Raw genomic sequence first — 26,026 nt, 5'->3', positions numbered from 1 at the left:
CTCGTTATGTTCACATTTGAATACTCATTCGAGCACATTTCTCATGCTGTTACTTCACCACTTCCTCAGCCTTGCATAATAGATGCAGTCATTGCCACTAAAGAGCCAACATTTACCCGCAGAGGTAAGGAAGAACACCATAAAGCAGGCAGGAGACAGACATAAAGCTCTATACATCAGGTCTCTCTCCTTGGGGCTTACTCACTCTCCACAGAGAAAAAAACAAATAAAATCAGAAGACCAAACAGCCAAAACACCAGTTCAACGAGTCTCCAGGGTTCCCCTTCCCTTTTGCCAGCCAAGGAGATGGAGCTCAGCATGCTTCATCCCTCCTCTTCCTCCTGCACATCATCCCTCTGGCCCTGCAGCTGCCTGGGACCAGCCTAACTCACTCAGGGAAGTGTTTCATTTCATTTTCTGTGGCCATTTCTTGCTCTAAAGTCAAGGAAACACCCCCAAGGTAACTGCAGACAAGGCACTGACAATATACGAGTAGCAGTGGGGGCTCTGGATGAGGGGGTGTATCACCCCTGCTAACACAGCTGGTGCTTGGGGAAGGAGATGTCTCGTGGTGGCAAAATATGGAGCAAACCCCACAGTGCACCTTCTCATCCCCTCCAATGCCATGATGCCTTGCTGGGCTCCTGGGCCCCTCCTAAAGAAGCTGAGTGAATCTTTTGGTCCCTGTGGGTCTGCAACAAGCAGCACATGGACACGAGGGAGAGAGTGGATACCTGGTTTGGGAGAGAAGAGAAGAAGGAACTGCACGACACATTGCATGGTGTTCGTGGCACCGTCTCCACTGCTGCTCAGGATCCAGAAGGCACAACCTTCACCACTGCCTTTAGCTTCGAGGTACTGCCTTCAATCAGCAGCCTTCCACATGAACCCTCAGCTGACTACTAGAAGCAGGCAAAGCTATGGCACGAGAAACTGGATGAGAAGGTCCAGCTTGTAGTTTTCTACCACCATACGCTTGTGAAGGGAAATGCAGGGCTGAAATCCTTTACTTTGCAGGTCTTCATAAGGAAAAAGAGACAGTTCTGATGCCCTCCTCTCTCTGAAGTTCACCTCTCTACCCACCACTGACAAAGACTATGATCACAAGGGACAAAACCTGGCACAAAAGTCAAACAGTAACTCACCAGAGACCAGAAACTTCTCAGAGCTCTTCTGAAGCTCCAAGCAGTGCAAGTTCTTCTTGCAACTTAAGATTTGGCAAAGATACAGTTCTTGGTCCCAGCTGTAGCGTGGCACAATCTCACCAGCCCTGATTGTGACAAAGATCTGAAAATGTTACTTTGTGAGTATGCACTGAGTTCTATCAAACAATAAAGCAAATGTCCCTGAAGGTTTTGCTGGATGTGAGCACTTCCACAAGCAAAAGAAAGAACTTGTCACTGAATCTGCAGTAATAGCATTGGTCATGCAGATCTGACAGAACAGAGGATTCCTATCCTCATTTGGAGCAGATTGTGAAGGACAACCTGGGGTGTATGTGGAGCTGAGGAGCCTGGGTCTCCTTCAGTTCAGTTTTGTGATGAGTAAAGAATTACAGTAGCATGGGAGATGTTCCAAAAATGGGATGGCAGGAAATGTTAGCTTTCTCCCCAGCTCCACCACAGACTGCATGTGGGATTTTCATCCAGCCACTGGACCACATTGCATCTCATTTTCCAATTAGTAGAATATTGGCATTTGTCTAAATAAGAGAGTGACAAAACCACAATGGGAAATAAAAGTTTCTGAATAGAATCAGAAGGAACACTACAGGAATTCATGAAGATGTCAGTAGAAGTCTTAACTTCCACAGGACACACTGACCTGTGCCTGGCATGAGGCAGAACTGCAGTGGTTTGGCCAATGGATGTTTGCTTTTGAAAACTTAATTCAAGAGGGAGTTGTAAGGGCTGCCACAGCCCATCTCCCCACCAGCCCAGGGAGCAGCAGTGAAGGGGGACTGTCTACTTTTAATAACCTAGAGCTTCAAGAGAATTTAAAATCACAAGATGACAGCAGAAGGGAATGGCCCTGGAGAGGCTGATGTGTACCCACAGCTCCAACTCTGGGGTGGATGCGGTGGAGGCTCCTTCCTTGGAGGTCTTCAAGACCTGCCTGGACATGTTCCTGTGTGACCTAATCTAGGTGACCCTGCTTCTGCAGGGGGGTTGGACTGGATGATCTCTAAAGGTCCCTTCCAACCCCACCATTCCATGATTCTATGCACACTGCAGGAGGGGCTTTGACATCTCCATTTAGGCATCCAGAAACCTCCAGGGGCACTTCTCTGCCTTTCACCACAGCTGGGGACAGTCTGTGGGCCCCAGTGCCCTACTGGGACAGCACCTCACCCCACGTTGTGGGGCTGGCCATGCCAAGGCAGAGCCGGGCACCCGCCGCTGCATGAGGCTGGGGATACATCACCTTTGCTGGAGGGAGCATTGCACCATCCCCCTCTCTTTAACGCCGTGGCAGCTCGGTGCTGCGGTTTGTTTGGGTTGTAACTTTGGTGGGGGGGAGTTTGTGTGGGGGGTTTTTCTCCTCTGTTCGTTAGCAGAAGTGACATTTTTGCGGCCGGGCAGGCGATGACGGCAGCTAATGGCTCCCGGGCCCTCTCCCCTGTTTCCTTAGCAACTGCAGGAAGGGAAAACAGAACCTGTCAGATGGAAAATGTCAATTACAGCGGATGCGGAGGGGAGAGATGCAGAGGAGGCGGCGAGGGGAGGGGAGTGGGGGGAGCATGGTGGTGTGGGGCTTTGCAGGGCTGAGGGTGCCCGACAGCACCCTCCCAGCCAACAGCACTGTGGTGACAGTATTCAGCAGCAGAGGTGGGCTGCTGCATGAAGGATTGCACTGCTTTGCCTCCATTCCATTCTCATGGCCAACTGGTTGGCTGACCACCCCCCCACCACCCCCTCCCAGACAGAGCAGATTACCCTGCAGTAGATGAAAGCAACTGGAAAAACATATAAATCAGATTAACTAATAAATAAATAAGAGGGAGGAATAAATAAAAGGCATCAGGTGAGCTGTGCCTGCATTTCGCCTATTGATCCTCACCCCCTTGGTGGATGCAGAGCAGATCAATGCTGAAGGAGAAGTCCTCTGCTAAACCAGTGGGGAAGGAGCCATCGATGCAGTATTAATATTAATCAAATCGAGTCGTCCCTGTGCACTGGCAGTGAGACAAAAGCAGGCGGTGCCGGCAGCCCAGGGTGGGCAGTGCTGCCCGCTGGCCCGTGCCCTGTGTGGGGAAAGGGGCTGTGAGGGGCTGTGGGTGCCTGGGGCTGTACACCTATCCTGCTGTCAGGGGTTCATCTCAGCCTGAGCTGCCAGCCCAGCAGGCATGGGGCATGGGGATGCAGCATGATGCTGCACTGTCAGACACAATGGCAATGTGTGGCTGGGAGGAGGATGAGGCTGAAATCAGGACTCTCCTCTGCAGGGAGGCACAAACCCAGCCCAGCCCTGTCCCTACGGCACTACCAGCCACAACTTGAGGCCATGAGCCATCGCCTATCTGTCTGCCTCAGGCAGCTTCCTGCACCTTTGGGGTGCTTCTTCTTAATGCAACTTGTCATCTCCACTATACCAACAACTGCAACACACATCTAGTTTTAAAACTGAAAAACCCAGGGAGGGTGTGGAGGCCCCTTCTCGGGAGGTTTCCAAACCAACCTGTGCCCCCTGCTCGAGGGGAACCCGCTTTAGCAGGGGCTTGGGCTGGACAAGCTCTGCAGGGCCCTTCCAATCCCTTCCATTCTGTGATTCTAAAAGGTGAAAACCCAAAGTAGCAGTGACAGCAGCCACCCTGTTAGATGACGCCTGGCACTTTCAGCGGGTGATCTGCACGCAGACAGCACTTGCTGTAGTGGCAAGCGCACCCTAAGGACACCCAGGGTTGTTGCTCAGTCACCTTGTGCTGACACCTACTTGCCCGTTCGAAGTCTTTTAACACAGAGTGCTAAATCAGCCTTTGCTCTCTTCACTTAACCACTATCCAAGCCTCCTTGTCACGCTGTGACATAGGGGATTCGGACTCTCCTTGTCTTGACTGACATTTATATCCTGCTGGGAGGGAGCGAGCCAGTCGCTTGTACGCCTTGAATGCTAAAGCAAGTGGAATAAAGAGGAGAACAACCACCCTGGGAAAGTGGTCACCTGCAGTTAGCTGAAAGAACTAGTTTTATGCACTTTTCTCTTAGATTTTTTGTTGTTGCTTAGTTGCATGCTTCAGGAAGCCTGGGGGTCAGGAGCTCTGCTTTCTCTTTCCTGAGGAAGCAAGTGTCTCACCTCACTGGTCACTTAAGCAGCTCTATCTGCAAGCTCTCCCTTTATCAGACAGTACTTGACCATCTCTGCAAAACCTACAACAGCCCTAGGTGAAAAGAAATATCACACCTTGCTTCATTTTCCTCATCCCTTCCACTAAATCATCTCTATGAAGGAGAAAAGCAGCAGACATGAAGTATGGAATAGAAGTGCCCCAAGTCAGTGCCCTGGCAAGTCTCATCCTAACACCGAAACCCAAAAACACATCTGCATCCTGTTTTCTAGAGCTGTCCCTCTTGTCTTCCAAAGTCTCAGCTCCAAGTGAAGTCCATCATCTCCCTTCTCTATCTTGTCTTTCTGGGCTCAAAACCATTTCAGAGCAGAACATTTCTTAATACTCGGTGTGGCAAAGCTGTTTCACCTCTATTTGATCTGTTCCCTTCTGTTTCCCACTCTTTCCAAGTGTTTAATTGCAACAGCAAGTTTCTATAAGCTGCAATATTCACCCTATAGGAGTTGCCCAGCCAAGAAGCATGAGCATTTCTGCTGGAGCTGGGACAGCTCTGGGAAGTGTCACACAGGTCTGCTCCTCCTGTGCTTTCCCTTCTCACGCTCATGGGTTATTTTTACATTTTCTCTTATATAACCAGGTCAGGCTCTGCTCTGGTTTCAACTTGTGTCTGAAGCCAAAGGAAAAAAAAACAAAGCCATGAATTCATGTTAAGGTACTTGCAAGTAATTGCCTTCCCAAGTGTCATGTCAGGTCTTTGCCATGGCATTTGGATGTACAAAGCTTGAGCTTCGCCCTGGGGAGTCCACTCCTGGGGAATAACGTGCCTGGCACGAGCAGCACAGCACATCAATTCCAAACCACTGCCTCTAGCCAGTCTCTAGTCTCACCATTTCTGTGTGTGTTGACTTTCTGACCTTTCTCTGTGCCTTACCCAAAAGCATTGATCAACCAAACCCCACAGGCTGTGTTCTAATCATGGCACTGCCAGTGCCCTCGATGAGGCTGAGCACAGGTTGTGTCCAGCGAGGGGTGAACCTGCGGTGCGGGTACCCAGCACATGGCACCTGTGGATCCCAGGGCACGATGCACAAGTGGGTGCCATCGCTGTGTGTTTCAGATGGGACCAGGCAAAGGGCATGTTTGCATCCCTGGCAGGAACAGTGAGCAGAGCCTTGCTTTTCCAGCCTGACAAACTCTGCACTCAGCTTCTCACAACAGCCTTTCCAAAAGGCTTTGTCTAAAAAGTTGGTGCTGTCAATAAACCTCAAAGCTGCACCACTCCTCTCATCCAGTCAGACACCTTCCCCTGCTTATCCATCTCCCTTCAGGAACTGAGATAAACACCTTCCTCACCAGCAGCTCAGCCCAGTGTCGGGCCCCTCGTGCTGCCAGCCCTTGTGCTGGCTGCAAAAATCTGGCTGGCCACAGCAGGGCTGTAAATATCAATTGTTCTAACCCCGTTAGAGCCTAATAGGCTCAGCACTATCTACTGAGGAAAGGGCCTGACCCCACTCGTCAGCAGTCATGACATGGAACAGCTATAGCATGTTCAGGGTATGCAAAAGGCTTAAATGCACATTTAATGGTTGTCAGGCAGCAGTTCCTATTAATATAAAGACAGTCACATCCCAGGGCTATGGAAAAGAGCTGAAAAGCACAGAAGAAAAATGAATTTATCTCAATGGATGTTTGCATGATCAAGAAACAATTGAAACAGCTAAAGCTGCTCTGCTCCTGAAAGAGACACTGCAAGAAACTTGGATAATTAGTACAAAAGTTTCCCTAGCCACGTGACTCAGATCTTCAATTATTGACATTTTAGCTCATTATCATTTATGCATCTCCTTTATTTGTGTTTTGCCCAGGAAAAAGCAGCACAACTCAGGCAGATAATTTGTTGTTGCTTTGCCTTTCTGTTTTCCATCATTAAATTTTTATGTCTTCTCCATCAAAACCAGCTGAACTATCAGCCCTCTCAGCACCCTAATACCATAATATAAATAACCACCTCCTCCCACAAAAGATTAACCCCTCTCTATGTGCATAGCTCCCTCCTCCCCCAAACTTAAAGATCCTGGAAGCATTTACCATCGTTCCAAGACACTGTCAGGAATCTCCCTCATCTCATTGTGTAACACAGAAACTCTAGGCAAAGCCAAAAGTGACAGCATAATTTTTTAGCCCTGAGCTGCTTTGTCCAAGGGGGTCAGTTCATTCTCTCTCCTATCATGGATAGGACACACCTTTTGTAAAGCTCTGTAAGACACCAGTTTGCCTCTCCTTGCAAACTGTACAATTTGACTCTAAATTGGTAAACTATGTAGGTGATGGCAGAGTAAAACCCTTCACACAGATGTGAGGAATTATTTCCATGGCACATGGAGCTTCCTATTCCCCGTTTCTCCTTTGATTTTTTTCTCTTTTGGCTTGTCATCCTCATTTGAGCAACCTTTCCAAGACTTGAAAAGGTCAGTGCCCTCACATTTGGGCCTTAGGATTAGAGGTGATGAGCTGTGTTGAAAGACATAATTGAGCCTGGGCAACTCGAGAGATTTCAGCCTGCCTGGGCTACCCAGCAGCCCTGGCCCTTTGAAGGATCTGAAAGGTGTTTGTGCTGGGGATCATGCTGGAATTTCAAAAAGCTGCAGGCTAGCTCAAAAGGTAATTAATATAGTCTAATTGGTCTCAAGGCCCTCGACAGTGGCTCTGTATGTAGTCCTCAGCGCCTGCACTTCATCCTTCTGAGGTTCCTGGCCACTGTGCTTTGCCTGGGTTTGGGATGGTTGCAGGCAGAAGAGCAGGCAGCTGCCTGTCATTGCAGCCAGTGCTGGAGACAAAAGGCTGCAAATCTGTATGGCTGCCTAGTGGGGAGCCCTGCTGTAAGCAGAAATGTAATGCTGATGCATGATGCAAGAAAGACCCTCTCAAATATCTCAGCAAGAGCATCGAATCCCTCCACAACTGTGGCCTCAGCTGGGGTTGCCCAGTGCCCGTCCCAGGCAGCAGAAAATACGGTCTCTCTGCCCATTACTGAGTGCAGGAACAGTTTTTAAAGTCAGTCAGGAATAAACTTGGATGATTTCTATGTTAACTGCATGTTTGTGTCCCTAATGCTGCAAAGGGGAGATGTTACTTTCCTCACAACACCCTTTTTCCTTCATTGCCACTGCATTAACAGCCCTTTCTGTAAGGAGGGAGCAGGCAGGATTCCTGCCTGGAGCAGCACCTCCCAGCTAGGGGCTGCAAGACCTCAGGAAGGAACCCAAGAAATAACTGCAAAGAACAAACAGCCATTTAAAATCCAGGTGTACTTTCTCATACCAGAGGCTCAGAAGCAAATAAAATGAGAGGAAACCACAACAATAAAAAACTATTGTGGTTTAGCCTGATATGCATTTCAGCAGAGGAAAGTGCTTTCAGCAGCACAGCTCAGACTGACTGGCAGCAGGGTTTTTGCTGGATAGTCCTTAGGCAAAGGAGAATGGGAAGAACCAACTCCCAAAGCCCATTTTTTAAAGTCTCTGAGAGCAAAGCAGCAGCTGACTTCAGCAGAAGATGACCATGAAAAAAAGTCCATAGTTTCATTTTACACCACCACTGCAGTCAGTGGGTCCTGCTTACCAGCCAAACGTGGGAAGAGAGAATGGGAGAAAAGGAGCTTCCCATCTCTTTGGCTGAAGCTGCCCCATCTTTCCCTCACCCCACCCAGCAGCAGGATACACTGCAGAGAAGACCCTGTGCTCTCAAACATTGCCTGAGGAATAACCACCCCTGAAAACAGTCCATCCCATTGGGTAGATCTACTTTCATTCTTTTAATTATCCCTTTTCCCACACCACCCAGCCCTCCCTCCTTTCTCATCACACTCTTCACTACACACTGTCTACTTAGCAAAATAAATGTCTGCATTCTCAGCATGGCTGCTCAGCTTGCTAATGGTCTTTCATCACAGTGCAGCAGCCACAGGGTTAAGCATATCTTGGCAGCTCCAGAAGCTGTGCCCAAGAAAAGATTAGATAGCGACCAGGCAGAGCAGCAAGGATGTTTCTATCCTGGAAAGCATACGTGGTAGTGATCTTTTTGTACTCTGGGCCACCCATAAGGCGGGGCTAAAGCATGTCAAGGTGATGTCTGCCTCTTTGCTTCTCACCCTTGGAATAAAAGCAGGACTGTACATACTCCTTGTATATCTTCAATTTCTTACCAGTGATTCAAACTGTAAGTTGAACAGCTCTTGAAGCCATGGCCGTGCTCCCACCAGCTGTAGCAACCAGAGGCTGCAGCAAATACTACCAGAGCAGCTCTATCTCCCCAGCTACTTGTGATGTGGAAGAGATGCTGCTGTGGGCTGTAAAACCAGGGAAAGACCAGGAGCTTCCCCCCATGCAGCAGCCTCAGTGGGACACAGCTGTGCACAAGTGCAGTGCAGAGCAAACCCCCATCCCTGCCCTTGGGCTTCGGAGCCTGGCAAGCTCTGCTGCCAGTGCCCGCTCCTGCTCTGTGCCCAGGCTGCGGGAGAAGGAAACCCTTGGCAGTGTCTGGGCCCTCCCTGGCTGAGGGAGGCTGTAAAAGCTGGGCAGATGGGCAAAAAGGAAACAAAAAAGAAGCAGAGATTTCTTCTGGGTTCTGTCTTTAACGATGACAAGGGGCTCTGCTCAATTAAACACTAAGTCCCTGTTCTTTCTAAGGATTAGGCTTTCCTACCTATCTCTGTATCACCACAGAGCAGTTGCTCATTGTAACACTTCCATTTTCTTTTTCTATGACTGCAACATGCCTTACACAGATTTTGTGAAGACAGACTGTAGTGAAGCTAACTAGAGTTTGCTACATTAATTTGTCTGCTGGAATGACAGCTTCAGGAAGCGGTGTTTGATAGCAAGAGTGCTGTCAGGAGGGCTGCAGGGGAAAGCTGATGTCCTGGACCTTTTCCCAACCCCATCACTGCCCAGCTGGGTGACCCTGGGCTGAGTCTGGTGACCTCCCTGATCAGCCTAAGAGGTAAGAGTGATAATTGCTTCCCAGAACACAAGGATGTAGTGAGGCTTAATTAAAGTTGAAAAGCACTTCAAGCTCCTCAGCACAAGCTGTTTTAAATAAGAAACACTGTCATAACAAGCTGGATACAGCATGAAGGAGCTTTGAAGAAGGACAGCAATGCACAGTAGTGGCAGAATGGCTAAGTGAGGTCACCAGAACCACCTACATCTCAGCCTGGCTTCACCACAAACCCAGCCTCAGGTGAGACCTGAGCTCCTCATGCTGCTGGGGAAAACCATTCCTGAACACAGAGCAATCCTTTCATTTCCTAACAGGCACTGCCTGAGCTCACCATGCATCCCAGCAAAAGGCTTTTCAAGCAGCACCCTGGGGAAAAACCCCAGATCTGAATGCAGCTGAAAACATTTGCTTGCCCCTCCCGTGGTCTGCAAGGTCTCTTGTCCTTTGCTTTGACGGTCAAAATATCTCTCTGGGGCACGAGGGCACAGAGCAGCTGCCCAAGCCAAGCTGGTGCACTGACACCTCTCACTTCTGGTGTCATCTCCAGCGACAGCAACCACATAAGGGAAGGGATGCCATCCCGTGCTGTGCCCCAGGACCGAGCTCTCAGGGCTCCTTTGTCCTGGGGACTGCCTGATGCCCGAGGCAGCTCTGCTATCCCAAGGTCCCTGATTACAGATGCTACGTATCTGTGTTCTTCTCCTGTATCCTTAAGATAAACATGTCCTTCACTGTAGTCACCTACTCCATCATACACTCCTATCAAATGAGCCTTGCTAGCTCGTAAATTACTGTGCAAACCATTCCAAACAATAAAGGCAATTTTACTTACTGAACCATTAAATTTACATACTTAAATTAGACTCAACCAGACGTTGAGAGGGGACGTCTTGCGGCCAGACAAACAATGAATTTAGGGAAAGAGCTGCCGTGTACTTCCCCACCTCTCACATGAAATTAATGAGGTGCTTCAATTTAATCATCATTAAAATTACATCTTTATTTAGTTACTTAGCAGAGTTTGACTCACTGTGTGGCGTGGAACATGGAGTAATGCCTTGAACATCAACTTTCCCAAGAGGGGAAGCAGGGACAAGGTTCATCCCCCCCAGAATGCCCTTTGCCCCCGTTTGCAGCCAGACCAGGTATGTCTGTCACGATCCCAAACCCTTCCCCAAGGCTTAATAATAAAGCAAAACAATGAGGTAAGAGGAAACAAGTCAGAGTAAATTGTAAATCCCACCTGGGATTAGTCTAAGATGAGTTTGAGACAGGCAGACAGGAAGGTGCATTACTTTTAAGTCTCAGATGGTACCAACAAATGGGAAGCTCTCGCAGCATCACCATTCCCCAAGTTCAGTGCATGTGGCACAGAGAAATAAAAAGGCATAAAGTGAGAGACAAAGAGACACACCTGATCTCATGTGCATGTGCAGTTTGTTTTGCATTTGTTCCCACACACATGTAATTTATTTATCTCAAGCTGCTCCTGTGCAGTTGCAGGGGGAGGCTGGTGAGAAAGGCTCAGGCACAGGGAGGGTAGTGCTGGGGGCACTTGCAGACCAAGCCTGGCTCTTCCCAATTTCATTCCTGGTGGTGCAGCACTCGGCCATGCCCAAGACTCTGCATGCCACGCACCTCCTGAGATACAGGTGAGAGCTCACAGCCTGTAAATCCAGTTGAGCATTTGCTCCTACAGCCACAAGCACTCCATTCAGTACCAGAAAGTTATCAATAAGCAATAGAGGTATCTGGGGACAGCAGCAAAGCCTTTGAGAACAAGCTGGTGGGACCACACTGCCCCATGGGGAAGGTCCAGTGCCCTACTCCTGGGGATCTAATGCTTCTCTGCAGTAATAAGGAGTTGTGTAAGAAGCAGAATAAAGAGATTACAGAGCCCTGTGGAGGTGGTGTAAAGGAAACCAGTCCCACTGTACTGGGCATAACATCTGCATGTAGTAAGAGACAAAAAGTTTCTGAAGCAGAGAGCTCTGCACAAAAGTAGGAGGAAGGGAGAAATACTCCAGTCCAGACACAATGGTAGCTGTGGTTCATTCAAGCCACTTTAGATGTCAAAGGCCTAGTGAGGGGCTTCCTCTAAATCATTAATGGGCTACAAAAACATGGACCTTTTTTATTACTCTAAAATAATCTTCCTCCCAATAGACTAATTCGCTGTGCCCCCACTCCAGCTGCAGAGCTCAGCGGTTGCAATGGCCTCATTCTTTGACTCTGATGAGAATGAGCAAGATTAGATCTTACTGAGTTACATTTGGAGACACAAACAGTGGGAATCCCTCCTCCCCCATGGATACACATGGGGCACATCCACATTATTTCCATCAGAAAGACTTCAGCTCATTTCATTCATCTCTAGTCCAGCAGCAAAGGGAGATCTGCTCCACAGTGACACTGCGATAACACCAACTCTTCCCATGAACAGATAATGGGAACTGCCAGCTGAGAGACAAGGGATACCTCCAAAGCCACGTTTATGTTGCCTGTGATGCCATCTTCCAGCTGTCAGCAGAACAACTGGCTTCGTGTGGCAGCTCTGGCTAAAACCAGCCCAGCTCTCCACTGGATGCTTTAATAGCAACAATGAAGGGTTAAAAGGCAGAAATAGTCAGGGCTTATTTGTTTGAGCTACAAGTAATGAGTACATTATTGAATTGCTACCTGCCAGCTCTGTTTTCTTTCTGATCTCTGCATAAGGCCTGTGCTGGCAGGTGTCACATGCTGCCATGCACTGTATGAGCAGTTAGACCTCAACTCACACCATGACCCCAAAAGCGTAACCCAAGCAGGACGGAAGGGGTTTTGTTTGCCATCCCTTTTGGGTGGCAGGGAAAAGAAAAATTAGCTACAGCAAGAAGCAGCACTTGCACCTGAAAGCTCACTGCATTAACAACAACAAAGAGCGAGCCCACAAGAGAGTAAATACCAAACTGCCAACTACTTTTTACCTTCTGTAAATCAAAATACACCATGGAAGTAAAAAACTCCCAAATTATATACCAGGCAAGATGAAACATTAACCCACAAAGACCAGAGATGGCAGTAGGAGATGCAGACTAGAGCCCAAGCTACAGTTTGTCTACATTAAAAATGCAACATCAGCAGAGGCGTCTGAAAGAGTCATTTATCAACTCCTGGATTAGAGAGACATCTTAAAGTAAGTGCACCATTTATACACACATAGGCACAAATTGTCTGCTGAGGAAGGAGAGGAGAGCTGCAGTCCTGGTGCCTTGCAAGCTTCTCTCTAGTCCTCTGGGTAAATGTAGGGCCAGAATGACATTAGGCATGGAAAATGGGAACCTTTCTTATGGTAACAGGGGGTACAATTCATGTGAGCAGCCGGGATGGAAAGTAATCTAATGCTGCAATTTCAGAGAAACAATATAGAGTCACTCACATACATCATGATTAATGGCTGGATACCATAGTGTGAAAACCATTTAAAAAATGGCATTTTTGTCACTGACAACGTTACACATATAGTAAAGGTCATACATGATAAGAGCATTATCCATATTTCTTCTGCAAACATGCTTAACCTTGTAGAGCACAATTCCCTGGAAGATTGGTGATCCATCTCCAGCTGCAAACTCGCTCTTCAGAACCCGTGAAGGCCAATTTTACATTTATATCACTCACATCCAGGCCCAGGCGGGCTCTGGGCAGCCTGCATGCCTTCCCAAGCAGAGAGGCATGGAAGTGGTGTAGAGCTGCACCTGCCTCTCCTGTCTCTGCCTGTCACTTTGTGCAGGAGCTGATGCTGGGCTCCTTGCTGCGACCGTGCTGGAAACCCAGTTAGGGGCAGATTTCTCCCTCTGATGTGTCCTTGAGGAGCCCCTTTGGCTCCCTCTGACCTCAGGTGGGTCTATACACTCCAGTGGGGCTCATCTCTGTCACCTGGCTGTGTTTAGCAGTAGGGTGTCCATAGCTGGTTGACCAGCCATCATCTGCAGAGGAATCTTGTCCTGTTCAAGGATGGCTACCTTGGGGATGAGCTGCACAAAAGCTCAGATGAGTCCACACTCTGGACATTTGATAGTCTTTTTTTTTTTAACATTTTGAGAGCACATGAATCCTTTCCAAAGGCCATCAAGACAGAGATCTGGACACCAGGTGGGTCATTTCAGATCAAGACCTAGTCCCACCTGTACTACCAACTCAGACTCCACACACCTTCTGAAGCTGACATGGCTTGCAATAACCTTTCATAGTTGTACTCACAACTTGTCCAGTCCTCCAGACTTGCTGAAACCCACAAACACTACATTTTGAGCCAGACTTCAATCCTGCCTGGCAGATGCTGGCAGTTTGGGTATCTTGGCTGAAATTTGGAGCAGCAACAAGGTTCACAATCAGATTTCCATAGAATGGTAGGGTTGGAAGGGACCTTTAGAGATCATCCAGTCCAACCCCCCTGCAGAAGCAGGTTCACCCAGTACTGAGCTCTCATGACCAGAGAGTTACTCTCTGCACTAACAAGCCAAGCACAAGACCTTAAAGGCATGGTACCAAACCCCTGCATGAAACAAACACACCCATAGTGAGAATGAGCTCACTGGATCATTGCATTGGGTTAGATTTCTGCCTCAGCATCTCTGAGTCCTCACCCTGAGCAGGGGTTGGGTCCAAGGCCAGGGACTGTGCTCACTGGAGGATGCTCTAATCCTTTAGAAGGGCACAAACACAAAAAACCACCAAAGCAGCCACTAAGACAGAATAAGCAGCAATGCAGTTCACCACACCTCTCCCTGCCCAGTCTTTGCTGACAACTAAGTGTCACTATAAAAAGTGCAGGGACACCATCACACTTTGCAGGGGATGTGTGGCTGGGAGCCCAGGGGCTGCAGGCAGGATCTGTCCCCCATCACCAGCTCCCAGCTCCCCTGCAGATCTGACCTCCCCTGGAGAGAAGGGCATGAGCTCACTCTGGAGGAATTTCCTCTGTGGGAGGCACTGGAATGGTGGAAACACTCTTTGGGGGGAGATGGGAGCTCAGAGCCTTGCAACCACCTTGGGAAGCAGGGAGCCTTATCCCGAGCTGGCTGTGAAACAGGGGCTGGAGCAGCCCAGCACTGGCTTCAGGGGACAACCACCTGAACCTTGACTTTTGCATTGCTTGGATCAGTGTGACCCCAGACCTCCCCAAGAGTTCCCTCTGTCCCCAGCAGCTGGTGAGGGGTCAGCTCCTCATGCTGAGGGCAAGGTGAGGCAGCACTGGGCAGGGAGGAGCTGCCTGCACAGAGGGGAATGGAGAGGACATTTCCACACTGGCATCCTCAGCCTGGCAGATTGGCTTTTGCTTTCTTATACAAACAGCACAGAGAGAGCTTCGCACTGTACTCAGGGTGGGAAAGCTTTTCCCCAGAGTGGCTGACAAAGACTGTCTGGACCACATTATGCTTCTCATCATGAATGCCTCTCTCTGAGCCACCCCTACTCATGCAGATACTCAAATGTTATTAATATGAATGAATGAATGCATCTTGTCTCAGGGTGTCTCATAGTAGGAGCCATTTCAGAAACACTGGGAGGGTGGAGGGAAGGAGGAAATACAATTGAGCAGCCCTACTTGCATCTGTCCTATTTCTCAGATGACAATTTCTCTCTCCCAGGAGCACCACAGACTAGAGGCACTCACAGATTACACATCATTCTGTCTTTTGCTTTGCAAAATTAGCTCTCTTAGCAAGGAAACAAAGGATTTGCTGTATTGGATCAGGCCACTGACATGTCTGCTGCTGCATCCAAGCTCTGGTACTTAAGAAACACAGCAGCTCTCTGCTGTGCTGGCCAAGTCCCTGCCGGAGGAGCTGCCTGCACAATCAGAGATTGCTTCCAGATTGCCACAGAAATTCATCTGATGTTCAGTAGCAGGTAGTTCAACTTCTCTCCTAATTTTGGCATTTTACATACCCACAAATGGCCAATGTTATTTAGTCCTTTTAAAAGCTCAGCCGGAACGTTTATCTCAATAAGTGCCTTCAGCACTGCCCTCCATAAAGCCAACTACATACCACATAAAAGGAAGGTTCCTTTTTTACTAGTTCAGAATTTACTGCCCTGGATGGTTTACTTTGCAGCTGTTAATGCAACAAAAGCTTTTGTAAGGAGAGGATGGTGTTGGGGGATCAGGCAGGAACTAGCAGGAGACAAAGATAACAGTCTGTGGCTAATGCAACCTGCCCGGCCCGCTGAGAAGACCATAACTCATAACACATTTAATGGCAAAGGCAAGGAGAAGGACCTGCTGAGAGCATTCCCCAGAGGCTCGGGGTGCAGGCTGTGCCCACAAGCCCTCCCACCACGGTGATGGAGCACTGTGGGTACTGCTGGGGCTGCGCTGGGGCAGCTTTTCATCTTTCCTCTCCTATGCAAAGGGGGGATGAAGGCAGCTTCCAGGCCAGGCAGAGCCTGCCCTTGCCTGTGGACCCATGGAGAAAGGTTCATAGCTGGGGAGAAATATTAAAGGCAATCCAGAGCCCTGAGTCTGCAAACACAGGCTAAGCAGACAGGGCTGCAACCTGGGAAATGCCAGTGTCTGCCACGCCAGCAACAGCCTCATTCCTTTTGACCTTTAATTCCTTCTGGCTCAAAACTAGAGCACACAAGTCACATTGCTGTGTTTTACAAAGCTTCAGGTCACACATCTAGCCAAAGGCAGAGAGAAGAGGGTTTTTTGGGGATGAATGCTGCAGATTGCTGCCAGGATGAGCATGTGTGGGCTGTGCAACAGCAGCAGCTTTGCCTTCTCCTCACATGAATGCTGGAAACTACCTTCCCCTCTCCACAGACCTGATTCAGGGGGGTCCCTGCCTCAGAAATTGGCGAGATGGGAAGGAAACCATCCCAATTGCATGCAGAAGGGAAAACTTGGCTTCTCACACACACAGATGCAATCTGTAAACCAACACACACCAGCACGTGCAGGGAAACCTCCAAAGCCCTTGGACCGCATCTGTGCTTGGATGTACAGTCACACATGAACTGCAGGAGTGTGTCTGGGTCTCAGGGCACACACAGAGGCACATGTAATTTCTATCAGCTAGGTCCTCCCCACAAGACTGGAGTTAACTGCTGAGAGTGCTCTCTGCCATCTTTTGTGAGCTGAGAACCAGGAATGCTGCATAAATCATTATTCTTGCTAATTACCAGGAAACATCAAACAAGACAAGCATTTTACTCCTCATCACTGAATTTTGTTATGCTAATTAGAGTTGTATAAGCTGTTGCTATTAAACCTGGAGAGTCAGAAAAACATTTGCATTAATACCCACAAAGCTGCATCAAAACCTAGTTATTAGTATTTCAATGAGGTTCAGGTTATAGGGAAGCTGCTGCCATTTCAAGGGTTGGTTTGTTGCTTTCAAACCCCACTGTGACTGAAAATATAAATAAGTGCAGGGTGAGGCCTCATGCAGACAATACTTCTTTTAAAAGAGGAATTAAAAAAAAACACAAGGAAACTTTGATCAGGAGGAGATATAAATGGGAGGGGGAGAGAGGAGGCACAGCAGTGCAGAGATTTTGCTGCTCTGTGTGCAGTACTCCTCAGCCAAGGCTCAGAGTCCACTGTGGAGGCCAGGATGGACTTTGCTTTTTGGATTTGAGTCCCTGCTGCTCCCAGACACCTTGCTTGAGATCTGGGTGTTTTAGGTTTGACTCTCCAAAATGCAGCTGGGAACAGAAGCTGGCTTGTACACTGGATCCTGCCTTCAGATAAGAATTGCCGTCTCTGAGGAAATCAGGACCTGCCTTCTCTTGCACCTTGTGCGTCACCCTAAAAGCCAGGGGGTTCACTGGAGGGATGGGGGCCAGGATTTCTGGTCACCAAAATGCACACATCAAGCCACACATCTAAACCTTTGTGGGGAACCAACTCTGTAACAAGAGTTGGCAACTCCTTCTTTTTAGTGCCAATCACAGCAGCCGAGTGTTTCATCTGAAGATCTCACAGCACTTCAGAAAGGCAAATTATTCCCCCACGTGCCCCTTTGATACAACAATTATCACCATTTGGTGCATCAAATACAAATGAAAAATGTAGGGGAGTCCAAATAGGCAGCTCATGAGCAAATGAAGGGGTCCTTTAACCCTTTAGTTCCTAGTGCTGGAGCATTGTTTTGGTGAGCTATTGCAAAAGCAAACACACACACACACATTATTATTTCCATCATAGAGAGGTGCTGGCCTCGACCCCATGGGAACTGGTATCAGAGCAAACCTTGTACTGAATAGGGAGGCTGTGATGGTCTGGATGCAGCAGAAGGAACCCATCAGGGAAGGAGCTGGGGTATAATTCAAGCTAAGAGCAAGAATCCTTACCCAAAGATAACACTATGGGTGCTGGAGAACTGCATTTGACCTGTGTAACAGGAAAGCAGGTTGTCCTTTTTGCCAGATACCTGGAACAGACTTCATCAATTAGCAGGCTCCTCGGCCCTTTGACTCAGGCCACAAAACTCCCTTTGCCTGGCATTTATTTCTCAGCGAAGAGCAGACCCTATTGACAGCTAGCTGTGGCTTAAATAATACATCTGGAGCTTTCTATATAACCCATGGTGTTATTCCATTGATGGGGCCACAAGTTATCTGTTTTTAACAGACCATTTGTCACTGATTCCTGGAGAGGGAGAGCCATTCCCTCTCTCACTGCATATGAGTCTATCAAAGAAGAAGAAGAAATAAAAAGAAAGAAAAGGTTTCCTTCCATTTTCTCTTTCTGGTGCAGGTGAATTGAGTAGCAGTGGAGGGAGGTGGTGTTTCAGTAATGATGGATTACAGTAGCAGGGCTGCATGCTCCATCACTTTGCTGATGGGAAGGAACTCAGATGCACAGCACACCCCATTCCACTCTGCCATTAAACACCCTCCCTGTGCCCAGTGGGTGCTCATACCAACTCACCCCCTCAACATCACCTGTGGGATGTGCTGAGGGAGGTACCCGACCTGGGGCTACATCCTTGTCTCTCAGCACCTGACCTGCTGTGCATCCTCAGCATCTGCCTTTCTGACTCTCAGCATCTCGATTCCCTCAGTGTGCACCCAAGAAAATAAGCCACAGCACCTTTGCCTCCAGAAAATGACATTAAGGCCTCAATAGAAATCAACCACAAGCTGGGTGCCACCATCACACAGAACCTGTTCTAACACTGTGTCCTCTCTAATCACAGGCAGATTAGAAAAAAATCCACATCAGCCATGCTAGGGTAAGGAGAACTCTAAGAAGGATGAGGAAAACGAAGATGCTGTGAAATGCAATAGATGTCAACTTCTACTTATTTTTTAATTTCATCTCTTACAAGCTTTTTGGAAGCTAACATGATTAAGTTCTTCACACAATTTATTAGCATCGTGTTGGAAATCCAGCAGTATATTACACTGTCTGAGTAATCCAATTAGTAAAATGTATTTATTTAACCAGAATATTAGCTGCACACAATCCCAAATGAAGTAAAGTCCCTGATCCTGAGGTTGCTCTCACTTCTTGGAATTCATTTACCAGCTACAGAAAGGTTTACTCTAATGAAATAAATACCAGCACTATGTTTTTGGAATAATACAAGAAAATCAATCTTGCTGCTCTGCCAATTGCTTTTGGGTTTTTTTTGCAGTGGATACTGATGGCACACAGATTTCACAGCAGCATACAGGATTGTCTGGCTCTTCCATCCTCCTCTCATCCCAACCCCAAGCTCATCCCCAAATCCCCCCAAGCCCAACTAGGTCACTGCTCTTTACACTACCAAATCATTCCCAAAATTAAGAACATTTTGTTTTTCATTCAAGCAGCTCACAAGCAAAAGTCAGCCTCACACCATACCCTCTTCAACCTGATTTGCAAGAGCTTTGAAATAAAATCACTGTGGGGAGTGAAAGCTCTTGAGCACTTTTTTTCCCTCCTAATGAAGGAGCTGAGTGTCAGCCCCTGAGGCTGGAGGTCTGAGCTGCCCCAGCAGCACCTCCACCCTGCTCACAGGCTGGTCTGGCTCGGTGCCCAGCTAAAGGAACTGCACTGGGAGCCCTCACTGACGTGTGGCAGTTTTTGGGGGGACTTTAAGGATTTCCCCCTCCCTCTTTTATTCTGTTATTACCTTAAACACATCCAGCTCCTAACACACAGGCATCCTCACCTCAGGCTCCTGGGCACAGCCACAGGCTGTTGGCCCTGGGCTGGCTCTCGCAGTTTGGCCGTGGTGAGGAGACGGCTCCATCCCGCCGCAGCCCCGCTGGACCCCGCGGCCCCTGCAGCCACCAACTGCTGCCTGTTGACCCATGGTATTTTTCCAAAGCTGCTACTCCAATTTATCTTCATTAATTGCCCTAATTAATTCTTTTCCCCTGTGAGCAGCAGTGGGAGATTCAGTCACAAACGACAGCGAGGAGGAAGATGCAGTGAGCCGCGGCCTCTGCTCTGCCCTTGTCGCTGCTGAGTGACCCAGCTTTGGGTATTTCCCCTCTGGCTTTGGGACTCAGGACCAAGGGGAGCTGCAGGTGGGGTTAGGAGAAGACACCCTTGTCTTCTGCCATCCTATCTTTGTGGGAAGAAAGGCCTGAGGCAATGCAGCATTCCTGGATGGGCATCCCAGGAACTCGTGGTTTGGGAAAGTCTGTACATGCCACATGCCAGCAGGAAAAGGCAGAGAGAGGGTGGATTTACTTTACTTGCTCATAACCTGCTTTTCTCACACCTCATGGAGCAGAACCACGTTCTCCATTGCTGCACCAGCACCTGTGAGACAACTCTGAAAGCTGCAATGGCAAAGCCAGACAGAGAAAGAAGGGCCTAACGGCCAGAGTTAATAATAGACATCATTTGCAATGTGTCTTCGAAGAAATGAACGTCCTGAGGCAAAAGATCTAATTTTGTGTTTCCTTTCAGATCCTCTGCTGCAGGAGGAGGGGAGGAGGGGAGGTGTCTGTGCTCTGGCTCCCTGTGTGAGCCCCTGTGATGCTCATTCACATGCAGAGAATTTGAGAGAGATCCACCCATCAATGCAAACAGGAATTACCCGTGTAATCTTGGGATTAACAGAGCCCGAGGAATTATTTACATTTCCTAAATGAAGGAAACTGTTATCAAGGGGGTGAGTCAGAGACAGGGAGCCGAGGTGCAGGAGAGCAACTCCCTACTTGCATCTGCACAAATCACTGCCATTGGCCAGCTTGGAAAGGGGTTCATCTGAGGTTGCATAAAATATATTGTGTCTTTGGACAAAAGCTGCTGCTGAGGTGCAGAGCAGCTGGACTGCTCATCCTCAGGCTCATTTTCTGGGAGGGTCATGTAAACTTTAGACCTCAAATCTGTGCCTGCAGATTTTCCCTGTGTCGCAGCATGTAACTCCTCATTCTCCACCAATGAATACAGTAGCAGTAGGAATAACTAAAATCAGTTTCCTACATTTTAATTTCTCCTGTTAAGTCACTCCCACAACCCATGTCCCAGTGCCCAGTGTGACTGCTGGGTAGGGACACAGAGCTGCTCCCTCCCTGGTCCCAGACAGCATCCTTCTCATTGACTCCACCATCACGCATTGAAATCAGGCTCAAATCACCCAGGGCATTCACCACATTGTGCTTTTCACTCTTTACTCATCAAAAGCTGCAGTGACAGGCAGCAGAGCCCTCAGAGCCCCATCTTCTCCCAAATGCTATAATACTCATAATAATCACAGCAACAACAACAACAGTTACAATAACCCTCCATCCTTCACACACCAGACGATGATCAGTCAGACTCCATTTCCAAACTAAGACATCTCGTGTGCTATTCTCCCTCCCCTCCAGACTAATAGCTGACAATGTATGCCTTCCACATTAATGATAAGGGTTCAAGGGGAAAGAGACTGCTCTCCTGTTCCGCTGACATTACACTCTCCTATGTACCCACCAACATACCCTAAGGCAACAGAACTCATAATAGGTTCCTCTAACTGCCTCCTGCATCAAATTTGACACCTTGTGCTTTCTTCTCCTTTCCCATCACTCACCTTATAACTCTGTCATCATCATTGATTTTGACTTAAGAAAAAAAACCCCAACCCTCTCCCCTGCTCACATGGCACCAGGATGGTGAAGTACAGCTGCTGCTGCAGGGATTTGGAGCTGGGAAGAAGCAGGCCAAGGTGGCTGCTCTTATTTTGCCTGAATCTTGGCAGTGGAGGGATGGAGGCAAGCTGGGAACATTTGCTGCACCCAGCAGACTGGGTTTGCAGCCCTGGGACAGCATTGCTGGCTGTGGGAATGCTTCCCAGATTGCAGGCAGCACTGTTCAGGTGCTCAGTGGCATTGTGCACTGGGATCATCCTTCCACTGAGGTCAGGATTTGGTAATTTTTAGGCAGCACTTCTTTACCCTCCTGTTTGGTTTTTTATCCACAGAAAAGATAGCTGTCATGATCTCTATCTACCTATGGAGTATGTCACTATACAGTGAAAACCCCTCTCTTACCTCCCCAAATTCCCCTCATTGCCATCTGCAGCAGAGGTGATGCCCAGCCCCAGGTGTTGATCCTGGCAGCAGGAAGGGGTGACTGGTGGCTTTACCATGGAGGAGTGAAGGACCCTTCCTAGCTACAACCCTTGGGGACAGGGATGTCCCACAGGGCAACAGATGACAATTTCCCCTCAATTCAGTTACCAGATGATCAAGGCTCTCACTGTCTCCCAGAGACAAGGTCTGCACTCCTGTGCCAGCACTGGTTGCTTCCCAGCACGATGCTGCCATGAGATATCTTGGCCCAATCGCCAGCACTTGTCTTTTGCAGCCACATTCTAAGATCTGCCTTGCACGGGGCTATAACAGTGCTGGAAGGGGAAGAAACCTGTCAAAAATCTCCCAGCACAGGGCAATTTTTCCTACTGCAGCCCAGAAAAACCCTGCCTGAGTGATGTGGGAGAGCAGCAGGCTCCTCCTGCCTGGTTTCTCAGCAGATCCACAGAAGCGAATTCCCAGAGCACGGCTGACCCGCAGCTGGTGTTTTCTTTGATTTATGTCGCAGCCTATTTATGTGCTCTGCTTAAAACAATCCAGTTCGTGTCAGCAGTAAATGAAACTGTGTACCATCCAGCAGCTGTTTGGCTGCTACCTGAAATGAGTTTCACTCCAGTTCTTATCAAGCAGAAACCCTTTTAATCATCAAAACCACACAGCCTTGTTGAAGCTGTGAGTGTGGTGATCCTATCAGGGGAAGGCATATTGTGGGGCAGGGACGTGGCAAGAGCCTTGGGATTGTTGGTGATTTTCTTCCAGGATCACAGTCAGGTTGGACACAGTGACATGTGCAAATGAGGGTTGGCATTCAGCTGCAGAGACCAGTCCACAGTGGACCTGGACACTAGTGAGGTTTATCTGGGGCTGTAAGGGCAAGGCTGGACTGACCAGATGCCAAACAGCCTCTGGTATTCTCACCACTGTCTTGCTGAGGGCTCAAGCACTCTCATTAGAGTGAAAACACCAGTGGTCACTAACATTTGCCTATTTTGAAGCTCTTGCTACTGATATTGCCAATAGAGCAAATGGAGACTGGTTCAGTAAAAACCCAAGAGAAGAGATGGACTCTGAATCCATGCTGCAGCCCTTACACCCTGTCAAGTGTCCTAGTGAAGGACTCAACTAATGAGGTTGTTGGAGGTAAGTGGGGATGCTGCACCACGAGTAGGGAATGTTTGCCCAAAGCTATTCTGAATTCATTAAAGAGGATGGTAAGAGCTGGGCTGCACCACTCAGGGACCCAGCACGAGGCCACATAACCTGCTCATCCCACCAAAAACTAACGATCACAGCTTGACTAGTGAACATCAGACACTCTCCACATGCTGATTGCAAACAAGTTGCAGACCAAAAGCAATTTGAAGGAATTATTTGGGAAATAATTGTAAATAATGAATGAATGGAGAAAACTGCAAGCTGTTTACAGATAACTCACCCACAGAAAAGAGCTGAATTTGCCGAGTAGATGATTCACTATTGATTATTTCCCCAGCTCTAGCTCTAACCTTATTTAAAGCATTAATTAAGACAAGCCTTCATAGTTCAGCATATTCTAATCTGTTACAGGAGGCAGAGGTCTCTAGAGCTCAGCGCTGCCCTCCTGGAAGAAAATCAGGAGATTCACACCATGCTCCTGGCTCATACCTGGATGGGGAGGAGGTGGGGAGACACAGAGCAGAGCCCAGCATCAGTCCAAAACCTAATGACATCCCTGATAGCTGATGCAAATACTTCAGCAGGCTGTGGGTGAGGGCTGGTGAGCACCTGGTGAGCAGGGGAATATTGGATCCTACCTGGCTGTTGGCTGGATTTCAAACAGGACAGCTGCCTCTTGGGATAAACCCTTTAAAGACAGCCAAGGCAATCTGGCTATCCCTGCTGACTGCTGCCCTCAAATGACCTGTTGCCAAGTCTGCCCCAACAATGACACAGAAATGCATGCTCTAAAACCTGCCCCAAAATGCCAGTGTCTGTGCAAGAGCCCCTTGTGCCACACAGCCCTTCAGGAAGCTCCGCACTGCTCCCCTGGGCTACAGCTCTGCCAGCCTCAATATCTGCTTCTATAGCCAACAAGGTGCCCAGAAGGACAAAGCTTCTGGTTATATTAAGGAAAAGGAGCCTGCATTTCCTCTGAGTGATATCAAGTGACTACAACTGCATCTACCACTAAAGCTGCCAAGGAATGTCACGCAGGTGTAAATGCAAACACACTGCAACCAGGCTGCTCGTCAGCCAGGGACTGGCACCCAGGAGTATGACCTGCTCACAAGAGCACAACTTCAGCCTGTGCTGATGGCACGTTACTGATCAGGCCTCCAGCTAATGAAACACAGGACTCTGTCTTCCATAGTGCATGGACATGAAACTCTAACACAATGATCCAGTCCAATACAGTGAAATTTGTGACTCAAAACCCAGAGGAGTATGGCTCACGGTGCTGAGGGGAAGGGACAAGCTGTTGCTCTCCAGCTGTGCTCCCCAAGAGGGATCTGCAGCCTTATGTGCTCTGCAGGGCCACCAATCCCCCATCCATCACCCCAGGAGGGCTGGTGCAGCACTTTAGATATATGTTTGCTTTCCACTGCATTCTGAGAAAACAAGGAAGAGACAACCTGGCACCTAACTGAAGCTAAAATACTCTTTCAACCGACTGGTTAGCTCAGCATTGCCCAAAGCGTGCTGGCATCATTTCTGGATGACTTGGAGTATGGACAGAGCAAGTTAGAGACTGCATTAAACAGGCTCAGTATATATGACAGACTTTTGTTGTTTCAAAAGGAAAAGTTCAGGCAGTACAGTTTTACCCAGGTGTGAAATCCAGGAAACCAATAACTCTGGTGTTTTTATCCCATTTCCATGTTTGCTATGAACTACCACAGCTTTCCCCAAGAGCTGTGCTCAGTTCACATGGGCAGGGTTTGTCAGCAGAGCCATCAGGTCCTTCCTTGCCACTCAGCACTATTTGGTGTGGTACTTGCTCAACATCACATCATGCCATGACCAGTTGCATGTCCCATACAGCTTTAATCTGTCTTAATTTATGTACAAAGATTAAAAGCAAGATGCCAGTAAAAGCCCTTCCCCATCAGATGTAATCAGCCACAAGCTGTGTCTCACAGGGCTGAGCTTCGAGGTAAAGTTAGACTTGACCACTAACCAAGGAAAGATAGCGGGAGAGGAATTAAAAGCTCAAACACACACAGTACAGCACAATCAGTTGAACTTGAGCTGCATGTCTACATTTTTAACAATTTCAATGCATCTACAGACTGTTTTGGACGTGTAATGAAAGCTATTTCTTATAGTCTTTGCAAGAAAGCTTTGTGGAGATTGCAAACATCTGAAATAACTGTTTGAAGGACACATTGCACAACATTCAATTTCTCCTTATCCAGGTGTTCAAGCTCAGCCCTTCAGACTGACCATAAGGAAGCACATAATTCACAGCTGCACTATTTTTTTAGACACAAATGTGGGACAGTCATATTTCCCTGCTCAGTATGTTCATTAAAAGCAAGGAAAAAGGGGAAGAAAAGGAAATCTCAGTAGCTCACTTCAACTGTGTATCTCCATCTCTCTCCTGTCAGTCTCATGACCAGCACTGGAGGTCACACCACAACCTTGTGTGCCAGGTGGTCACTTGGATATAACCTGAGTCACTGGCTATGGGCATGCAAGCTGCTCTCCCAGCCCTCAGCCAGCCCTGTGCACATGCCAGCATTGCGGGTAGGCTGAGAGGTCTTCTTTGAGCTCGGTTTTGGCTGAGCAACGACCATGCCAGGCCACCTCATTTCCTCCTAATCAGGTCCCACAAGGTTGCACAGTTCATCATCAAACACATAAGCAAATATTTCTCATGGATATTACTCGAAGCAATATCCCTACCTGCTCTTGACTCCTTCAGAGGCTGTTTTCTGGTAAGAGCTAGTCTGATGGTTTATCTTTTGCTGAAAGACAGAAGGAAAAAACAAATGCTTGTCAAACAGCAGCTTGGTTAGAAAGGATGGGATGCTCCTGTGTGGGAAGAAGAGATGCATTTCTTATTTACTTTCATTGCTCTCCATTGTATGTGATATTCACTTAAAAACTTGCATAATTCTTTCCACCCAATAGATTCTATTTTCCCATTCATCGAGCTCCTCTCTCTCCATGAGCAAATGTATTGCTAATTAGGACAGAAGAACAGATGAAGTTCAAACAAATAGATCTCCTTGTTGGTGCTGTTGCTTT

The 26,026-nt window shown here is 48.1% G+C and overlaps 1 protein-coding gene across 1 annotated transcript in view; it reads right to left on the bottom strand.

Annotated features, from left to right (window-relative positions):
- Positions 1-25,711, bottom strand: part of TNRC6C (trinucleotide repeat containing adaptor 6C) — a 199,894-nt gene extending 174,183 nt beyond the window's left edge. The window contains exon 1 of the mRNA XM_062010507.1: positions 25,682-25,711. The gene's annotated coding sequence lies outside the window, so the exon portion shown is untranslated. The remainder of the gene's footprint in view (positions 1-25,681) is intronic.
- Positions 25,712-26,026: the final 315 nt, after the last annotated feature.

This window comes from Colius striatus, chromosome 18 (assembly GCF_028858725.1).
Source record: "Colius striatus isolate bColStr4 chromosome 18, bColStr4.1.hap1, whole genome shotgun sequence".
Lineage (NCBI taxonomy): Eukaryota > Metazoa > Chordata > Aves > Coliiformes > Coliidae > Colius > Colius striatus.
The sequence above is the reverse complement of the archived record's forward strand: the minus strand, read 5'-3'. Positions and strand labels throughout refer to the sequence as shown.